Here is a 17,682-nt window from a genome sequence, read left to right as displayed (position 1 = left end):
TAAATCCTCACAAAGCGGTTGGCAGTAAACATCAGGTCACGGTACGCCACGGTAGGCCACGGAGTCAATGAGCTCGAGTTGAAAAAGAAAAAGCTTACAGCACCTGGTATACCCAGGCGGTCTCCCATCCAAGTACCAACCAGGCCGACCCTTCTTAGCTTCCGAGATCAGACGAGATCGGGCGTGTTCAGGGAGGTATGGCCGTAAGCAATTAGTGCAGGCGCAAAACCAGGTTTATACAGTAGCACATAAGGAGTGAGAAAGCTGCTGAGGCTCTGACGTTACACTTTTACAAAAACAATCATTAGTTAGATATAAACGGCAGTAATTGATTCAGTAGGACTCCTTATCCATGTAAACGATCATTGTGACATCTGAATTCATTAATTATCTGAAATACACTGCGTGTGCGTGTGATGTTAAATGTTTGAACCAAGGTTAACGGTTAAAGTGTCAGAGAATGGGTGGTGATTTTTTGACGTCCTCCCATGATCTGAAGTAAGCGTGCGTGTTTGTGTTGGGTGAAAGTTTAAGAAATGTACAACTGTCGGTTCAGCTCTCTGGTGCTCCCTGCTGGCAGTATCACTATACTGTCCTCATGTTTCACAAAATAGTTTTGAGAGACGTTGTCAGTTTTTGTATGTTGCTTAAATCCTCCAAAGCGGTTGGCAGTAAACATCAGGTCACGGTACGCCACGGTAGGCCACGGAGTCAATGAGCTCGAGTTGAAAAAGAAAAAAGCTTACAGCGCCTGGTATTCCCAGGCGGTCTCCCATCCAAGTACTAACCAGCCCCGACCCTGCTTAGCTTCCGAGATCAGACGAGATCGGGCGTGTTCAGGGTGGTATGGCCGTAAGCAATTAGTGCAGGCGCAAAACCAGGTTTTATACAGTAGGAGTGAGAAAGCTGCTGAGGCTCGACGTTACACTTTTACAAAAACAATCATTAGTTAGATATAAACGGCAGGAATTGATTCAGTAGGACTCCTTATCCATGTAAACGATCATTGTGACATCTGAATTCATTAATTATCTGAAATACACTGCGTGTGCGTGCGATGTTAAATGTTTGAACCAAGGTTAACGGTTAAAGTGTCAGAGAATGGGTGGTGATTTTTTGACGTCCTCCCATGATCTGAAGTGAGCGTGCGTGTTTGTGTTGGTGAAAGTTTAAGAAATGTACAACTGTCGGTTCAGCTCTCTGGTGCTCCCTGCTGGCAGTATCACTATACTGTCCTCATGTTTCACAAAAATAGTTTTGAGAGACGTTGTCAGTTTTTGTATGTTGCTTAAATCCTCCAAAGCGGTTGGCAGTAAACATCAGGTCACGGTACGCCACGGGAGTCAATGAGCTCGAGTTGAAAAATAAAAAGCTTACAGCACCTGGTATTCCCAGGCGGTCTCCCATCCAAGTACTAACCAGGCCCGACCCTGCTTAGTTTCCGAGATCAGACGAGATCGGGCGTGTTCAGGGTGGTATGGCCGTAAGCAAATAGTGCAGGCGCAAAACCAGGTTTTATACAGTAGCACATAAGGAGTGAGAAAGCTGCTGAGGCTCGACGTTACACTCTTACAAAAACAATCATTAGTTAGATATAAACGGCAGTAATTGATTCAGTAGGACTCCTTATCCATGTAAACGATCATTGTGACATCTGAATTCATTAATTATCTGAAATACACTGCGTGTGCGTGTGATGTTAAATGTTTGAACCAAGGTTAACGGTTAAAGTGTCAGAGAATGGGTGGTGATTTTTTGACGTCCTCCCATGATCTGAAGTGAGCGTGCGTGTTTGTGTTGGTGAAAGTTTAAGAAATGTACAACTGTCGGTTCAGCTCTCTGGTGCTCCCTGCTGGCAGTATCACTATACTGTCCTCATGTTTCACAAAAATAGTTTTGAGAGACGTTGTCAGTTTTTGTATGTTGCTTAAATCCTCCAAAGCGGTTGGCAGTAAACATCAGGTCACGGTACGCCACGGTAGGCCACGGAGTCAATGAGCTCGAGTTGAAAAAGAAAAAGCTTACAGCACCTGGTATACCCAGGCGGTCTCCCATCCAAGTACTAACCAGGCCCGACCCTGCTTAGCTTCCGAGATCAGACGAGATCGGGCGTGTTCAGGGAGGTATGGCCGTAAGCAATTAGTGCAGGCGCAAAACCAGGTTTTATACAGTAGCACATAAGGAGTGAGAAAGCTGCTGAGGCTCGACGTTACACTTTTACAAAAACAATCATTAGTTAGATATAAACGGCAGTAATTGATTCAGTAGGACTCCTTATCCATGTAAACGATCATTGTGACATCTGAATTCATTAATTATCTGAAATACACTGCGTGTGCGTGTGATGTTAAATGTTTGAACCAAGGTTAACGGTTAAAGTGTCAGAGAATGGGTGGTGATTTTTTGACGTCCTCCCATGATCTGAAGTAAGCGTGCGTGTTTGTGTTGGTGAAAGTTTAAGAAATGTACAACTGTCGGTTCAGCTCTCTGGTGCTCCCTGCTGGCAGTATCACTATACTGTCCTCATGTTTCACAAAAATAGTTTTGAGAGACGTTGTCAGTTTTTGTATGTTGCTTAAATCCTCCAAAGCGGTTGGCAGTAAACATCAGGTCACGGTACGCCACGGTAGGCCACGGAGTCAATGAGCTCGAGTTGAAAAAGAAAAAGCTTACAGCGCCTGGTATTCCCAGGCGGTCTCCCATCCAAGTACTAACCAGCCCCGACCCTGCTTAGCTTCCGAGATCAGACGAGATCGGGCGTGTTCAGGGTGGTATGGCCGTAAGCAATTAGTGCAGGCGCAAAACCAGGTTTTATACAGTAGGAGTGAGAAAGCTGCTGAGGCTCGACGTTACACTTTTACAAAAACAATCATTAGTTAGATATAAACGGCAGGAATTGATTCAGTAGGACTCCTTATCCATGTAAACGATCATTGTGACATCTGAATTCATTAATTATCTGAAATACACTGCGTGTGCGTGCGATGTTAAATGTTTGAACCAAGGTTAACGGTTAAAGTGTCAGAGAATGGGTGGTGATTTTTTGACGTCCTCCCATGATCTGAAGTGAGCGTGCGTGTTTGTGTTGGTGAAAGTTTAAGAAATGTACAACTGTCGGTTCAGCTCTCTGGTGCTCCCTGCTGGCAGTATCACTATACTGTCCTCATGTTTCACAAAAATAGTTTTGAGAGACGTTGTCAGTTTTTGTATGTTGCTTAAATCCTCCAAAGCGGTTGGCAGTAAACATCAGGTCACGGTACGCCACGGAGTCAATGAGCTCGAGTTGAAAAATAAAAAGCTTACAGCACCTGGTATTCCCAGGCGGTCTCCCATCCAAGTACTAACCAGGCCCGACCCTGCTTAGTTTCCGAGATCAGACGAGATCGGGCGTGTTCAGGGTGGTATGGCCGTAAGCAAATAGTGCAGGCGCAAAACCAGGTTTTATACAGTAGCACATAAGGAGTGAGAAAGCTGCTGAGGCTCGACGTTACACTCTTACAAAAACAATCATTAGTTAGATATAAACGGCAGTAATTGATTCAGTAGGACTCCTTATCCATGTAAACGATCATTGTGACATCTGAATTCATTAATTATCTGAAATACACTGCGTGTGCGTGTGATGTTAAATGTTTGAACCAAGGTTAACGGTTAAAGTGTCAGAGAATGGGTGGTGATTTTTTGACGTCCTCCCATGATCTGAAGTGAGCGTGCGTGTTTGTGTTGGTGAAAGTTTAAGAAATGTACAACTGTCGGTTCAGCTCTCTGGTGCTCCCTGCTGGCAGTATCACTATACTGTCCTCATGTTTCACAAAATAGTTTTGAGAGACGTTGTCAGTTTTTGTATGTTGCTTAAATCCTCCAAAGCGGTTGGCAGTAAACATCAGGTCACGGTACGCCACGGTAGGCCACGGAGTCAATGAGCTCGAGTTGAAAAAGAAAAAGCTTACAGCACCTGGTATACCCAGGCGGTCTCCCATCCAAGTACTAACCAGGCCCGACCCTGCTTAGCTTCCGAGATCAGACGAGATCGGGCGTGTTCAGGGAGGTATGGCCGTAAGCAATTAGTGCAGGCGCAAAACCAGGTTTTATACAGTAGCACATAAGGAGTGAGAAAGCTGCTGAGGCTCGACGTTACACTTTTACAAAAACAATCATTAGTTAGATATAAACGGCAGTAATTGATTCAGTTGGACTCCTTATCCATGTAAACGATCATTGTGACATCTGAATTCATTAATTATCTGAAATACACTGCGTGTGCGTGTGATGTTAAATGTTTGAACCAAGGTTAACGGTTAAAGTGTCAGAGAATGGGTGGTGATTTTTGACGTCCTCCCATGATCTGAAGTGAGCGTGCGTGTTTGTGTTGGTGAAAGTTTAAGAAATGTACAACTGTCGTTTCAGCTCTCTGGTGCTCCCTGCTGGCAGTATCACTATACTGTCCTCATGTTTCACAAAAATAGTTTTGAGAGACGTTGTCAGTTTTTGTATGTTGCTTAAATCCTCCAAAGCGGTTGGCAGTAAACATCAGGTCACGGTACGCCACGGTAGGCCACGGAGGCAATGAGCTCGAGTTGAAAAAGAAAAAGCTTACAGCACGTGGTATTCCTAAGCGGTCTCCCATCCAAGTACTAACCAGGCCCGACCCTGCTTAGCTTCCGAGATCAGACAAGATCGGGCGTGTTCAGGGTAGTATGGCCGTAAGCAATTTGTGCAGGCGCAAAACCAGGTTTTATACAGTAGCACATAAGGAGTGAGAAAGCTGCTGAGGCTCGACGTTACACTCTTACAAAAACAATCATTAGTTAGATATAAACGGCAGTAATTGATTCAGTAGGACTCCTTATCCATGTAAACCATCATTGTGACATCTGAATTCATTAATTATCTGAAAAACACTGCGTGTGCGTGTGATGTTAAATGTTTGAACCAAGGTTAACGGTTAAAGTGTCAGAGAATGGGTGGTGATTTTTGACGTCCTCCCATGATCTGAAGTGAGTGTGCGTGTTTGTGTTGGTGAAAGTTTAAGAAATGTACAACTGTCGGTTCAGCTCTCTGGTGCTCCCTGCTGGCAGTATCACTATACTGTCCTCATGTTTCACAAAAATAGTTTTGAGAGACGTTGTCAGTTTTTGTATGTTGCTTAAATCCTCCAAAGCGGTTGGCAGTAAACATCAGGTCACGGTACGCCACGGAGTCAATGAGCTCGAGTTGAAAAAGAAAAAGCTTACAGCACCTGGTATTCCCAGGCGGTCTCCCATCCAAGTACTAACCAGGCCCGACCCTGCTTAGCTTCCGAGATCAGACGAGATCGGGCGTGTTCAGGGTGGTATGGCCGTAAGCAACTAGTGCAGGCGCAAAACCAGGTTTTATACAGTAGCACATAAGGAGTGAGAAAGCTGCTGAGGCTCGACGTTACACTCTTACAAAAACAATCATTAGTTAGATATAAACGGCAGTAATTGATTCAGTAAGACTCCTTATCCATGTAAACGATCATTGTGACATCTGAATTCATTAATTATCTGAAATACACTGCGTGTGCGTGTGATGTTAAATGTTTGAACCAAGGTTAACGGTTAAAGTGTCAGAGAATGGGTGGTGATTTTTTGACGTCCTCCCATGATCTGAAGTGAGCGTGCATGTTTGTGTTGGTGAAAGTTTAAGAAATGTACATCTGTCGGTTCAGCTCTCTGGTGCTCCCTGCTGGCAGTATCACTATACTGTCCTCATGTTTCACAAAAACAGTTTTGAGAGACGTTGTCAGTTTTTGTATGCTGCTTAAATCCTCCAAAGCGGTTGGCAGTAAACATCAGGTCACGGTACACCACGGAGTCAATGAGCTCGAGTTGAAAAAGAAAAAGCTTACAGCACCTGGTATTCCCAGGCGGTCTCCCATCCAAGTACTAACCAAGCCCGACCCTGCTTAGCTTCCAAGATCTGACGAGATCGGGCGGGTTCAGGGTGGTATGGCCGTAAGCAATTAGTGCAGGCGCAAAACCAGGTTTTATACAGTAGCACATAAGGAGTGAGAAAGCTGCTGAGGCTCGACGTTACACTCTTACAAAAACAATCATTAGTTAGATATAAACGGCAGTAATTGATTCAGTAGGACTCCTTATCCATGTAAACGATCATTGTGACATCTGAATTCATTAATTATCTGAAATACACTGCGTGTGCGTGCGATGTTAAATGTTTGAACCAAGGTTAACGGTTAAAGTGTCAGAGAATGGGTGGTGATTTTTTGACGTCCTCCCATGATCTGAAGTGAGCGTGCGTGTTTGTGTTGGTGAAAGTTTAAGAAATGTACAACTGTCGGTTCAGCTCTCTGGTGCTCCCTGCTGGCAGTATCACTATACTGTCCTCATGTTTCACAAAAATAGTTTTGAGAGACGTTGTCAGTTTTTGTATGTTGCTTAAATCCTCCAAAGCGGTTGGCAGTAAACATCAGGTCACGGTACGCCACGGTAGGCCACGGAGTCAATGAGCTCGAGTTGAAATAGAAATAGCTTACAGCACCTGGTATTCCCAGGCGGTCTCCCATCCAAGTACTAACCAGGCCCGACCCTGCTTAGCTTCCGAGATCAGACGAGATCGGGCATGTTTTTTTTTTCTTTTGGTGACACCCGTCACTACTTACAGCAACCTGGGCTTCTGAGGAGGTCTCCCATCCAAGTACTAACCAGGCCCGACCCTGCTTAGCTTCCGAGATCAGACGAGATCGGGCATGTTCAGGGTGGTATGGCCTTAAGCACTTAGTGCAGGCGCAAAACCAGGTTTTATACAGTAGCACATAAGGAGTGAGAAAGCTGCTGAGGCTTGACGTTACACTTTTACAAAAACAATCATTAGTTAGATATAACGGCAGTAATTGATTCAGTAGGACTCCTTATCCATGTAAACGATCATTGTGACATCTGAATTCATTAATTATCTGAAATACACTGCGTGTGCGTGTGATGTTAAAAGTTTGAACCAAGGTTAACGGTTAAAGTGTCAGAGAATGGGTGGTGATTTTTTGACGTCCTCCCATGATCTGAAGTGAGCGTGCGTGTTTGTGTTGGTGAAAGTTTAAGAAATGTACAACTGTCGGTTCAGCTCTCTGGTGCTCCCTGCTGGCAGTATCACTATACTGTCCTCATGTTTCACAAAAATAGTTTTGAGAGACGTTGTCAGTTTTTGTATGTTGCTTAAATCCTCCAAAGCGGTTGGCAGTAAACATCAGGTCACGGTACGCCACGGTAGGCCACGGAGTCAATGAGCTCGAGTTGAAAAAGAAAAAGCTTACAGCACCTGGTATACCCAGGCGGTCTCCCATCCAAGTACCAACCAGGCCCGACCCTGCTTAGCTTCCGAGATCAGACGAGATCGGGCGTGTTCAGGGAGGTATGGCCGTAAGCAATTAGTGCAGGCGCAAAACCAGGTTTTATACAGTAGCACATAAGGAGTGAGAAAGCTGCTGAGGCTTGACGTTACACTTTTACAAAAACAATCATTAGTTAGATATAAACGGCAGTAATTGATTCAGTAGGACTCCTTATCCATGTAAACGATCATTGTGACATCTGAATTCATTAATTATCTGAAATACACTGCGTGTGCGTGTGATGTTAAAAGTTTGAACCAAGGTTAACGGTTAAAGTGTCAGAGAATGGGTGGTGATTTTTTGACGTCCTCCCATGATCTGAAGTGAGCGTGCGTGTTTGTGTTGGTGAAAGTTTAAGAAATGTACAACTGTCGGTTCAGCTCTCTGGTGCTCCCTGCTGGCAGTATCACTATACTGTCCTCATGTTTCACAAAAATAGTTTTGAGAGACGTTGTCAGTTTTTGTATGTTGCTTAAATCCTCCAAAGCGGTTGGCAGTAAACATCAGGTCACGGTACGCCACGGTAGGCCACGGAGTCAATGAGCTCGAGTTGAAAAAGAAAAAGCTTACAGCACCTGGTATACCCAGGCGGTCTCCCATCCAAGTACCAACCAGGCCCGACCCTTCTTAGCTTCCGAGATCAGACGAGATCGGGCGTGTTCAGGGAGGTATGGCCGTAAGCAATTAGTGCAGGCGCAAAACCAGGTTTTATACAGTAGCACATAAGGAGTGAGAAAGCTGCTGAGGCTCGACGTTACACTTTTACAAAAACAATCATTAGTTAGATATAAACGGCAGTAATTGATTCAGTAGGACTCCTTATCCATGTAAACGATCATTGTGACATCTGAATTCATTAATTATCTGAAATACACTGCGTGTGCGTGTGATGTTAAATGTTTGAACCAAGGTTAACGGTTAAAGTGTCAGAGAATGGGTGGTGATTTTTTGACGTCCTCCCATGATCTGAAGTAAGCGTGCGTGTTTGTGTTGGTGAAAGTTTAAGAAATGTACAACTGTCGGTTCAGCTCTCTGGTGCTCCCTGCTGGCAGTATCACTATACTGTCCTCATGTTTCACAAAAATAGTTTTGAGAGACGTTGTCAGTTTTTGTATGTTGCTTAAATCCTCCAAAGCGGTTGGCAGTAAACATCAGGTCACGGTACGCCACGGTAGGCCACGGAGTCAATGAGCTCGAGTTGAAAAAGAAAAAGCTTACAGCGCCTGGTATTCCCAGGCGGTCTCCCATCCAAGTACTAACCAGCCCCGACCCTGCTTAGCTTCCGAGATCAGACGAGATCGGGCGTGTTCAGGGTGGTATGGCCGTAAGCAATTAGTGCAGGCGCAAAACCAGGTTTTATACAGTAGGAGTGAGAAAGCTGCTGAGGCTCGACGTTACACTTTTACAAAAACAATCATTAGTTAGATATAAACGGCAGGAATTGATTCAGTAGGACTCCTTATCCATGTAAACGATCATTGTGACATCTGAATTCATTAATTATCTGAAATACACTGCGTGTGCGTGCGATGTTAAATGTTTGAACCAAGGTTAACGGTTAAAGTGTCAGAGAATGGGTGGTGATTTTTTGACGTCCTCCCATGATCTGAAGTGAGCGTGCGTGTTTGTGTTGGTGAAAGTTTAAGAAATGTACAACTGTCGGTTCAGCTCTCTGGTGCTCCCTGCTGGCAGTATCACTATACTGTCCTCATGTTTCACAAAAATAGTTTTGAGAGACGTTGTCAGTTTTTGTATGTTGCTTAAATCCTCCAAAGCGGTTGGCAGTAAACATCAGGTCACGGTACGCCACGGAGTCAATGAGCTCGAGTTGAAAAAGAAAAAGCTTACAGCACCTGGTATTCCCAGGCGGTCTCCCATCCAAGTACTAACCAGGCCCGACCCTGCTTAGTTTCCGAGATCAGACGAGATCGGGCGTGTTCAGGGTGGTATGGCCGTAAGCAAATAGTGCAGGCGCAAAACCAGGTTTTATACAGTAGCACATAAGGAGTGAGAAAGCTGCTGAGGCTCGACGTTACACTCTTACAAAAACAATCATTAGTTAGATATAAACGGCAGTAATTGATTCAGTAGAACTCCTTATCCATGTAAACGATCATTGTGAAATCTGAATTCATTAATTATCTGAAATACACTGCGTGTGCGTGTGATGTTAAATGTTTGAACCAAGGTTAACGGTTAAAGTGTCAGAGAATGGGTGGTGATTTTTTGACGTCCTCCCATGATCTGAAGTGAGCGTGCGTGTTTGTGTTGGTGAAAGTTTAAGAAATGTACAACTGTCGGTTCAGCTCTCTGGTGCTCCCTGCTGGCAGTATCACTATACTGTCCTCATGTTTCACAAAAATAGTTTTGAGAGACGTTGTCAGTTTTTGTATGTTGCTTAAATCCTCCAAAGCGGTTGGCAGTAAACATCAGGTCACGGTACGCCACGGAGTCAATGAGCTCGAGTTGAAAAAGAAAAAGCTTACAGCACCTGGTATTCCCAGGCGGTCTCCCATCCAAGTACTAACCAGTCCCGACCCTGCTTAGTTTCCGAGATCAGACGAGATCGGGCGTGTTCAGGGTGGTATGGCCGTAAGCAATTAGTGCAGGCGCAAAACCAGGTTTTATACAGTAGCACATAAGGAGTGAGAAAGCTGCTGAGGCTCGACGTTACACTCTTACAAAAACAATCATTAGTTAGATATAAACGGCAGTAATTGATTCGGTAGAACTCCTTATCCATGTAAACGATCATTGTGACATCTGAATTCATTAATTATCTGAAATACACTGCGTGTGCGTGTGATGTTAAATGTTTGAACCAAGGTTAACGGTTAAAGTGTCAGAGAATGGGTGGTGATTTTTTGACGTCCTCCCATGATCTGAAGTGAGCGTGCGTGTTTGTGTTGGTGAAAGTTTAAGAAATGTACAACTGTCGGTTCAGCTCTCTGGTGCTCCCTGCTGGCAGTATCACTATACTGTCCTCATGTTTCACAAAAATAGTTTTGAGAGACGTTGTCAGTTTTTGTATGTTGCTTAAATCCTCCAAAGCGGTTGGCAGTAAACATCAGGTCACGGTACGCCACGGAGTCAATGAGCTCGAGTTGAAAAAGAAAAAGCTTACAGCACCTGGTATTCCCAGGCGGTCTCCCATCCAAGTACTAACCAGGCCCGACCCTGCTTAGTTTCCGAGATCAGACGAGATCGGGCGTGTTCAGGGTGGTATGGCCGTAAGCAAATAGTGCAGGCGCAAAACCAGGTTTTATACAGTAGCACATAAGGAGTGAGAAAGCTGCTGAGGCTCGACGTTACACTCTTACAAAAACAATCATTAGTTAGATATAAACGGCAGTAATTGATTCAGTAGAACTCCTTATCCATGTAAACGATCATTGTGACATCTGAATTCATTAATTATCTGAAATACACTGCGTGTGCGTGTGATGTTAAATGTTTGAACCAAGGTTAACGGTTAAAGTGTCAGAGAATGGGTGGTGATTTTTTGACGTCCTCCCATGATCTGAAGTGAGCGTGCGTGTTTGTGTTGGTGAAAGTTTAAGAAATGTACAACTGTCGGTTCAGCTCTCTGGTGCTCCCTGCTGGCAGTATCACTATACTGTCCTCATGTTTCACAAAAATAGTTTTGAGAGACGTTGTCAGTTTTTGTATGTTGCTTAAATCCTCCAAAGCGGTTGGCAGTAAACATCAGGTCACGGTACGCCACGGTAGGCCACAGAGTCAATGAGCTCGAGTTGAAAAAGAAAAAGCTTACAGCACCTGGTATTCCCAGGCGGTCTCCCATCCAAGTACTAACCAAGCCCGACCCTGCTTAGCTTCCGAGATCAGACGAGATCGCGCGTGTTCAGGGTGGTATGGCCGTAAGCAATTAGTGCAGGCGCAAAACCAGGTTTTATACAGTAGCACATAAGGAGTGAGAAAGCTGCTGAGGCTCGACGTTACACTCTTACAAAAACAATCATTAGTTAGATATAAACGGCAGTAATTGATTCAGTAGGACTCCTTATCCATGTAAACGATCATTGTGACATCTGAATTCATTAATTATCTGAAATACACTGCGTGTGCGTGTGATGTTAAATGTTTGAACCAAGGTTAACGGTTAAAGTGTCAGAGAATGGGTGGTGATTTTTTGACGTCCTCCCATGATCTGAAGTGAGCGTGCGTGTTTGTGTTGGTGAAAGTTTAAGAAATGTACAACTGTCGGTTCAGCTCTCTGGTGCTCCCTGCTGGCAGTATCACTATACTGTCCTCATGTTTCACAAAAACAGTTTTGAGAGACGTTGTCAGTTTTTGTATGTTGCTTAAATCCTCCAAAGCGGTTGGCAGTAAACATCAGGTCACGGTACGCCACGGTAGGCCACGGAGTCAATGAGCTCGAGTTGAAAAAGAAAAAGCTTACAGCACCTGGTATTCCCAGGCGGTCTCCCATCCAAGTACTAACCATGCCCGACCCTGCTTAGCTTCTGAGATCAGACGAGATCGGGCGTGTTCAGGGTGGTATGGCTGTAAGCAATTAGTGCAGGCGCAAAACCAGGTTTTATACAGTAGCACATAAGGAGTGAGAAAGCTGCTGAGGCTCGACGTTACACTCTTACAAAAACAATCATTAGTTAGATATAAACGGCAGTAATTGATTCAGTAGGACTCCTTATCCATGTAAACGATCATTGTGACATCAGAATTCATTAATTATCTGAAATACACTGCGTGTGCGTGTGATGTTAAATGTTTGAACCAAGGTTAACGGTTAAAGTGTCAGAGAATGGGTGGTGATTTTTTGACGTCCTCCCATGATCTGAAGTGAGCGTGCGTGTTTGTGTTGGTGAAAGTTTAAGAAATGTACAACTGTCGGTTCAGCTCTCTGGTGCTCCCTGCTGGCAGTATCACTATACTGTCCTCTTGTTTCACAAAAATAGTTTTGAGAGACGTTGTCAGTTATTGTATGTTGCTTAAATCCTCCAAAGCGGTTGGCAGTAAACATCAGGTCACGGTACGCCACGGTAGGCCACGGAGGCAATGAGCTCGAGTTGAAAAAGAAAAAGCTTACAGCACCTGGTATTCCCAGGCGGTCTCCCATCCAAGTACTAACCAGGCCCGACCCTGCTTAGCTTACGAGATCAAACGATATCGGGCGTGTTCAGGGTGGTATTGCCGTAAGCAATTAGTGCAGGCGCAAAACCAGGTTTTATACAGTAGCACATAAGGAGTGAGAAAGCTGCTGAGGCTCGACGTTACACTTTTACAAAAACAATCATTAGTTAGATATAAACGGCAGTAATTGATTCAGTAGGACTCCTTATCCATGTAAACGATCATTGTGACATCTGAATTCATTAATTATCTGAAATACACTGCGTGTGCGTGTGATGTTAAATGTTTGAACCAAGGTTAACGGTTAAAGTGTCAGAGAATGGGTGGTGATTTTTTGACGTCCTCCCATGATCTGAAGTGAGCGTGCGTGTTTGTGTTGGTGAAAGTTTAAGAAATGTACAACTGTCGGTTCAGCTCTCTGGTGCTCCCTGCTGGCAGTATCACTATACTGTCCTCATGTTTCACAAAAATAGTTTTGAGAGACGTTGTCAGTTTTTGTATGTTGCTTAAATCCTCCAAAGCGGTTGGCAGTAAACATCAGGTCACGGTACGCCACGGAGTCAATGAGCTCGAGTTGAAAAAGAAAAAGCTTACAGCACCTGGTATTCCCAGGCGGTCTCCCATCCAAGTACTAACCAGCCCCGACCCTGCTTAGCTTCCGAGATCAGACGAGATCGGGCGTGTTCAGGGTGGTATGGCCGTAAGCAATTAGTGCAGGCGCAAAACCAGGTTTTATACAGTAGCACATAAGGAGTGAGAAAGCTGCTGAGGCTCGACGTTACACTCTTACAAAAACAATCATTAGTTAGATATAAACGGCAGTAATTGATTCAGTAGGACTCCTTATCCATGTAAACGATCATTGTGACATCTGAATTCATTAATTATCTGAAATACACTGCGTGTGCGTGTGATGTTAAATGTTTGAACCAAGGTTAACGGTTAAAGTGTCAGAGAATGGGTGGTGATTTTTTGACGTCCTCCCATGATCTGAAGTGAGCGTGCGTGTTTGTGTTGGTGAAAGTTTAAGAAATGTACAACTGTCGGTTCAGCTCTCTGGTGCTCCCTGCTGGCAGTATCACTATACTGTCCTCATGTTTCACAAAAATAGTTTTGAGAGACGTTGTCAGTTTTTGTATGTTGCTTAAATCCTCCAAAGCGGTTGGCAGTAAACATCAGGTCACGGTACGCCACGGTAGGCCACGGAGACAATGAGCTCGAGTTGAAAAAGAAAATGCTTACAGCACCTGGTATTCCCAGGCGGTCTCCCATCCAAGTACTAACCAGGCCCAACCCTGCTTAGCTTCCGAGATCAGACGAGATCGGGCGTGTTCAGGGTGGTATGGCCGTAAGCAAATAGTGCAGGCGCAAAACCAGGTTTTATACAGTAGCACATAAGGAGTGAGAAAGCTGCTGAGGCTCGACGTTACACTTTTACAAAAACAATCATTAGTTAGATATAAACGGCAGTAATTGATTCAGTAGGACTCCTTATCCATGTAAACGATCATTGTGACATCTGAATTCATTAATTATCTGAAATACACTGCGTGTGCGTGTGATGTTAAATGTTTGAACCAAGGTTAACGGTTAAAGTGTCAGAGAATGGGTGGTGATTTTTTGACGTCCTCCCATGATCTGAAGTGAGCGTGCGTGTTTGTGTTGGTGAAAGTTTAAGAAATGTACAACTGTCGGTTCAGCTCTCTGGTGCTCCCTGCTGGCAGTATCACTATACTGTCCTCATGTTTCACAAAAATAGTTTTGAGAGACGTTGTCAGTTTTTGTATGTTGCTTAAATCCTCCAAAGCGGTTGGCAGTAAACATCAGGTCACGGTACGCCACGGAGTCAATGAGCTCGAGTTGAAAAAGAAAAAGCATACAGCACCTGGTATTCCCAGGCGGTCTCCCATCCATGTACTAACCAGGCCCGAACCTGCTTAACTTCCGAGATCAGACGAGATCGGGCGTGTTCAGGGTGGTATGGCCGTAAGCAATTAGTGCAGGCGCAAAACCAGGTTTTATACAGTAGCACATAAGGAGTGAGAAAGCTGCTGAGGCTCGACGTTACACTCTTACAAAAACAATCATTAGTTAGATATAAACGGCAGTAATTGATTCAGTAGGACTCCTTATCCATGTAAACGATCATTGTGACATCTGAATTCATTAATTATCTGAAATACACTGCGTGTGCGTGTGATGTTAAATGTTTGAACCAAGGTTAACGGTTAAAGTGTCAGAGAATGGGTGATGATTTTTTGACGTCCTCCCATGATCTGAAGTGAGCGTGCGTGTTTGTGTTGGTGAAAGTTTAAGAAATGTACAACTGTCGGTTCAGCTCTCTGGTGCTCCCTGCTGGCAGTATCACTATACTGTCCTCATGTTTCACAAAAATAGTTTTGAGAGACGTTGTCAGTTTTTGTATGTTGCTTAAATCCTCCAAAGCGGTTGGCAGTAAACATCAGGTCACGGTACGCCACGGTAGGCCACGGAGGCAATGAGCTCGAGTTGAAAAAGAAAATGCTTACAGCACCTGGTATTCCCAGGCGGTCTCCCATCCAAGTACTAACCAGGCCCGACCCTGCTTAGCTTCCGAGATCAGACGAGATCGGGCGTGTTTTTTTTTTTCTTTTTTATTATCAAAAATAGATTCAATTTTATACAATTACACATTAATTTATACGTATATCAAATAAAAGTAAATGAAAAACAGTCCCACAAATTAAACCACCCTCAGAAACCGCACAAACAATTAACTAAGCACACTTTCTCTTTTAAATTAAAATAAGAACAACACAGCAAAAGCAGTATCTTTTCCCGAATACACTTACCCTCGAAATTAAACCGCCCCTCAATCCCAAAGCACAAACCGAATAGCCAAACACAGATTCTTTTAACCTCGACCATTTACCCACAAAATTAAACCACCCCTCATTCGAAAAAACCACACAAAACCAAAATCCCACAAAAAACCCCCCACTCTCCCACCTCCAAAAATAAGCCACCCCCTTTAAACCACCCAAATCAACCCCAAACGGTGCCCTGCTCAGTCATCCATACAATTCCATTCTCATTCACACCACATACTCCTGCGCTCTCTACAAACATACTCACAAACAAAGCCTCGTCCACAACATACAGCATTCGTAAGTGTCTTTTCCATTCATTCACAAACAGCCTCCATGCATCCAACTTTCTCCTTTCATACAGCGCAAAATCGCGTCTGTTAAAAATCGCCCTCCTTGCGAATCCAAAGATCATATTGATCATTTTCCAATTTCTATATTTCCTACTCACTCCCAAGAGTACAGACAATTCCCACCCCCGTTCCACCCAGCAGTCTCCCACACTGCACCCTCCCAGCAGCCCCTTGATTTTTCCCCAGAATTCCACTAGCTCGCAACTCTTTCCAATATGGCATTTCTTTTATATTCAGTTCTCATAACGTTCGCATTCAGGGAAAAAATAACCAATGCCATAAATAATAAAAAATAAAATAAGGAAAAACCAACGAAAAAGAGCCAGCTAGCACAATAACCTTCATCAAAAAAAATTAACAATTCTTATTCTTCTTCCCACTCCCCTCCGTTTTTTGCTTTGCGGACAGCCTTTTTTTCGCCTCCCTTAGCTCCTCCATGTCCATATCACTCCCCGAGCTCCCCTCCCTCACAGTATTATCAACAAAATCCCCACTCTCACCCACCTCATCATTGCCCCAAGTCATATTAAGTACAGTTTTCCCCGTCCCATCCCCAAACATTCTTACCCCTTCCCGTCTTTCACCTCTGCCTCTCACGCTCCTGTCTCCCTGCCGCCGCGGCAGGCCCTCGCTCCGCTCTCCCCTCAGGTCCGCAGGCTGGCCCGAGGTGAGCTCCTCCTCCAGCAACGTGGGGAATTCCTCCCCCCCAGAGACACCGTCCCGGTCCATGCTCGCGCCCATGCCCTCCTCCTCGTCCTCACCACCACCGTCATCCGGCGCCCCCGGTTCGTCACCATCCAGCTCGCCGCCGTCCTCCTCCGCCTCCTTCTCCACCGGGCATATACAGTCTCTCTCTCTCCTCCGGCATGTCAGACACTTTGCCACCCCAGTGGCACACTCCCGAGCGTAGTGGCCCTGGCATCCACAATTATGGCAGGTAAAATCCGGGCACTCACGCAGGATGTGGCCCGGCTGCATACAGCTCCTGCAAACCTTCATCTGGCGGTCGTGGATTACTCTAAAGTATTCAACACCCGTTGCGGTATTGAATTTAGTGGAATATGGCAAGGATTGCACGAGCTCATTAAATTTGACCCGTACAATCCTTGTACCATCGGCAATATTGGTGCCCGGCCACATCCTCCTCTTGATGGACGAAAGCGCCCGGACTCCCCACCCACTTAGTTTATCCAGGATTTCCGCATCAGAAATGTATGCTGGCAGGGTAAGAAAGGAAACCACCAGCTCGTCATTACATAGTTCTCTGGCAATAATCCTAGTGTTGTGTATTTTAAACCCATCGAGCAGACGGTCCTTCCCCCTCTCTCCGCACACCGTCACCTCCAGCTTCCCGAGGGCCAGCACCCTACAGGCCCTGATTTCTCCGCACACGACCGCCATAGCCTTCATTAATTCTCCTATGGGTATAACGTCCCCGCACTGCTCCACGCAAACCGTGAGCCTCCTCTCATACATGCGCTCTACCTTCTTAATCCCGTCCACTGTTTCTCCACCAGCCACCTGCTCTTGCCCGCCTCCAGCCGCCTTGCCGTTCCCATCTCCCCCGCTCTCTCCTTCTCTCCTTTCTCCTCCCGACTCCTCCGCAACACTCCTTCCTCCTCGCAACCCGCCAGCTTTTCCGTCCTCCTCCACCTCAAGTCCTGCTCCATTCACCGTCCCTCCAGCTCGCTGCCCGCCGGCACTCATTTCGCCCGGTGGCTTCGCCGAAGCTAGGCCCCGGATCATTCTCGCCTCCACCGTTGCAAACAAACAAAAATGACTGGAAAAGTATATATATAATAACTCAGGGCGATCCCCCAACAGTCTATGACTGCGGGGGACGAAAAAAAACACAAAATAACTGGGTTGTGACGTGTGTCCCGATAGGACTCACTATATTGATGCACCTAGCCGTTCCAGAATCACTCTAGAATCATGCTGTGACACCATGTTTTCAACAAGATCACCATATATATTGTGTATCTCTTATGATAAAGTA

General features: G+C 45.1%; 22 non-coding genes and 1 pseudogene across 22 annotated transcripts; all 23 read right to left on the bottom strand.

Annotated features, from left to right (window-relative positions):
- Positions 1–91: 91 nt before the first annotated feature.
- Positions 92–209, bottom strand: LOC130395999 (5S ribosomal RNA; annotated as a pseudogene).
- A 530-nt stretch (positions 210–739) lies between these two features.
- On the bottom strand, positions 740–858 carry LOC130394514 (5S ribosomal RNA). The gene has a single exon (XR_008897665.1). It is a non-coding gene; the product is annotated as a 5S ribosomal RNA (ribosomal RNA).
- Positions 859–1,370: 512 nt separating this feature from the next.
- On the bottom strand, positions 1,371–1,489 carry LOC130400542 (5S ribosomal RNA). The gene has a single exon (XR_008903023.1). It is a non-coding gene; the product is annotated as a 5S ribosomal RNA (ribosomal RNA).
- A 529-nt stretch (positions 1,490–2,018) lies between these two features.
- LOC130400739 (5S ribosomal RNA) lies at positions 2,019–2,137 on the bottom strand. Its single transcript, XR_008903214.1, has one exon. It is a non-coding gene; the product is annotated as a 5S ribosomal RNA (ribosomal RNA).
- Positions 2,138–2,666: 529 nt separating this feature from the next.
- On the bottom strand, positions 2,667–2,785 carry LOC130394513 (5S ribosomal RNA). Its single transcript, XR_008897664.1, has one exon. It is a non-coding gene; the product is annotated as a 5S ribosomal RNA (ribosomal RNA).
- Positions 2,786–3,296: 511 nt separating this feature from the next.
- LOC130400541 (5S ribosomal RNA) lies at positions 3,297–3,415 on the bottom strand. Its single transcript, XR_008903022.1, has one exon. It is a non-coding gene; the product is annotated as a 5S ribosomal RNA (ribosomal RNA).
- A 528-nt stretch (positions 3,416–3,943) lies between these two features.
- On the bottom strand, positions 3,944–4,062 carry LOC130400738 (5S ribosomal RNA). The gene has a single exon (XR_008903213.1). It is a non-coding gene; the product is annotated as a 5S ribosomal RNA (ribosomal RNA).
- A 528-nt stretch (positions 4,063–4,590) lies between these two features.
- LOC130395628 (5S ribosomal RNA) lies at positions 4,591–4,709 on the bottom strand. Its single transcript, XR_008898666.1, has one exon. It is a non-coding gene; the product is annotated as a 5S ribosomal RNA (ribosomal RNA).
- Positions 4,710–5,227: 518 nt separating this feature from the next.
- LOC130398352 (5S ribosomal RNA) lies at positions 5,228–5,346 on the bottom strand. The gene has a single exon (XR_008900926.1). It is a non-coding gene; the product is annotated as a 5S ribosomal RNA (ribosomal RNA).
- A 519-nt stretch (positions 5,347–5,865) lies between these two features.
- On the bottom strand, positions 5,866–5,984 carry LOC130394042 (5S ribosomal RNA). Its single transcript, XR_008897239.1, has one exon. It is a non-coding gene; the product is annotated as a 5S ribosomal RNA (ribosomal RNA).
- Positions 5,985–6,639: 655 nt separating this feature from the next.
- LOC130395599 (5S ribosomal RNA) lies at positions 6,640–6,759 on the bottom strand. The gene has a single exon (XR_008898640.1). It is a non-coding gene; the product is annotated as a 5S ribosomal RNA (ribosomal RNA).
- Positions 6,760–7,287: 528 nt separating this feature from the next.
- LOC130394262 (5S ribosomal RNA) lies at positions 7,288–7,406 on the bottom strand. The gene has a single exon (XR_008897437.1). It is a non-coding gene; the product is annotated as a 5S ribosomal RNA (ribosomal RNA).
- A 529-nt stretch (positions 7,407–7,935) lies between these two features.
- LOC130395232 (5S ribosomal RNA) lies at positions 7,936–8,054 on the bottom strand. Its single transcript, XR_008898312.1, has one exon. It is a non-coding gene; the product is annotated as a 5S ribosomal RNA (ribosomal RNA).
- Positions 8,055–8,583: 529 nt separating this feature from the next.
- On the bottom strand, positions 8,584–8,702 carry LOC130394512 (5S ribosomal RNA). Its single transcript, XR_008897663.1, has one exon. It is a non-coding gene; the product is annotated as a 5S ribosomal RNA (ribosomal RNA).
- Positions 8,703–9,213: 511 nt separating this feature from the next.
- On the bottom strand, positions 9,214–9,332 carry LOC130400540 (5S ribosomal RNA). Its single transcript, XR_008903021.1, has one exon. It is a non-coding gene; the product is annotated as a 5S ribosomal RNA (ribosomal RNA).
- A 519-nt stretch (positions 9,333–9,851) lies between these two features.
- Positions 9,852–9,970, bottom strand: LOC130394900 (5S ribosomal RNA). The gene has a single exon (XR_008898014.1). It is a non-coding gene; the product is annotated as a 5S ribosomal RNA (ribosomal RNA).
- Positions 9,971–10,489: 519 nt separating this feature from the next.
- On the bottom strand, positions 10,490–10,608 carry LOC130400538 (5S ribosomal RNA). The gene has a single exon (XR_008903020.1). It is a non-coding gene; the product is annotated as a 5S ribosomal RNA (ribosomal RNA).
- A 529-nt stretch (positions 10,609–11,137) lies between these two features.
- On the bottom strand, positions 11,138–11,256 carry LOC130400960 (5S ribosomal RNA). Its single transcript, XR_008903426.1, has one exon. It is a non-coding gene; the product is annotated as a 5S ribosomal RNA (ribosomal RNA).
- Positions 11,257–11,785: 529 nt separating this feature from the next.
- On the bottom strand, positions 11,786–11,904 carry LOC130394700 (5S ribosomal RNA). Its single transcript, XR_008897833.1, has one exon. It is a non-coding gene; the product is annotated as a 5S ribosomal RNA (ribosomal RNA).
- A 529-nt stretch (positions 11,905–12,433) lies between these two features.
- On the bottom strand, positions 12,434–12,552 carry LOC130395514 (5S ribosomal RNA). The gene has a single exon (XR_008898563.1). It is a non-coding gene; the product is annotated as a 5S ribosomal RNA (ribosomal RNA).
- A 519-nt stretch (positions 12,553–13,071) lies between these two features.
- Positions 13,072–13,190, bottom strand: LOC130401233 (5S ribosomal RNA). The gene has a single exon (XR_008903698.1). It is a non-coding gene; the product is annotated as a 5S ribosomal RNA (ribosomal RNA).
- A 529-nt stretch (positions 13,191–13,719) lies between these two features.
- Positions 13,720–13,838, bottom strand: LOC130396544 (5S ribosomal RNA). The gene has a single exon (XR_008899173.1). It is a non-coding gene; the product is annotated as a 5S ribosomal RNA (ribosomal RNA).
- A 519-nt stretch (positions 13,839–14,357) lies between these two features.
- Positions 14,358–14,476, bottom strand: LOC130394799 (5S ribosomal RNA). Its single transcript, XR_008897922.1, has one exon. It is a non-coding gene; the product is annotated as a 5S ribosomal RNA (ribosomal RNA).
- Positions 14,477–17,682: the final 3,206 nt, after the last annotated feature.

The sequence above is a fragment of the Gadus chalcogrammus genome, chromosome 12 (assembly GCF_026213295.1).
Source record: "Gadus chalcogrammus isolate NIFS_2021 chromosome 12, NIFS_Gcha_1.0, whole genome shotgun sequence".
In the NCBI taxonomy this organism is placed as follows: domain Eukaryota; kingdom Metazoa; phylum Chordata; class Actinopteri; order Gadiformes; family Gadidae; genus Gadus; species Gadus chalcogrammus.
Note: the sequence above shows the minus strand (reverse complement) of the source record. Positions and strands in the feature narration are given on the sequence as shown.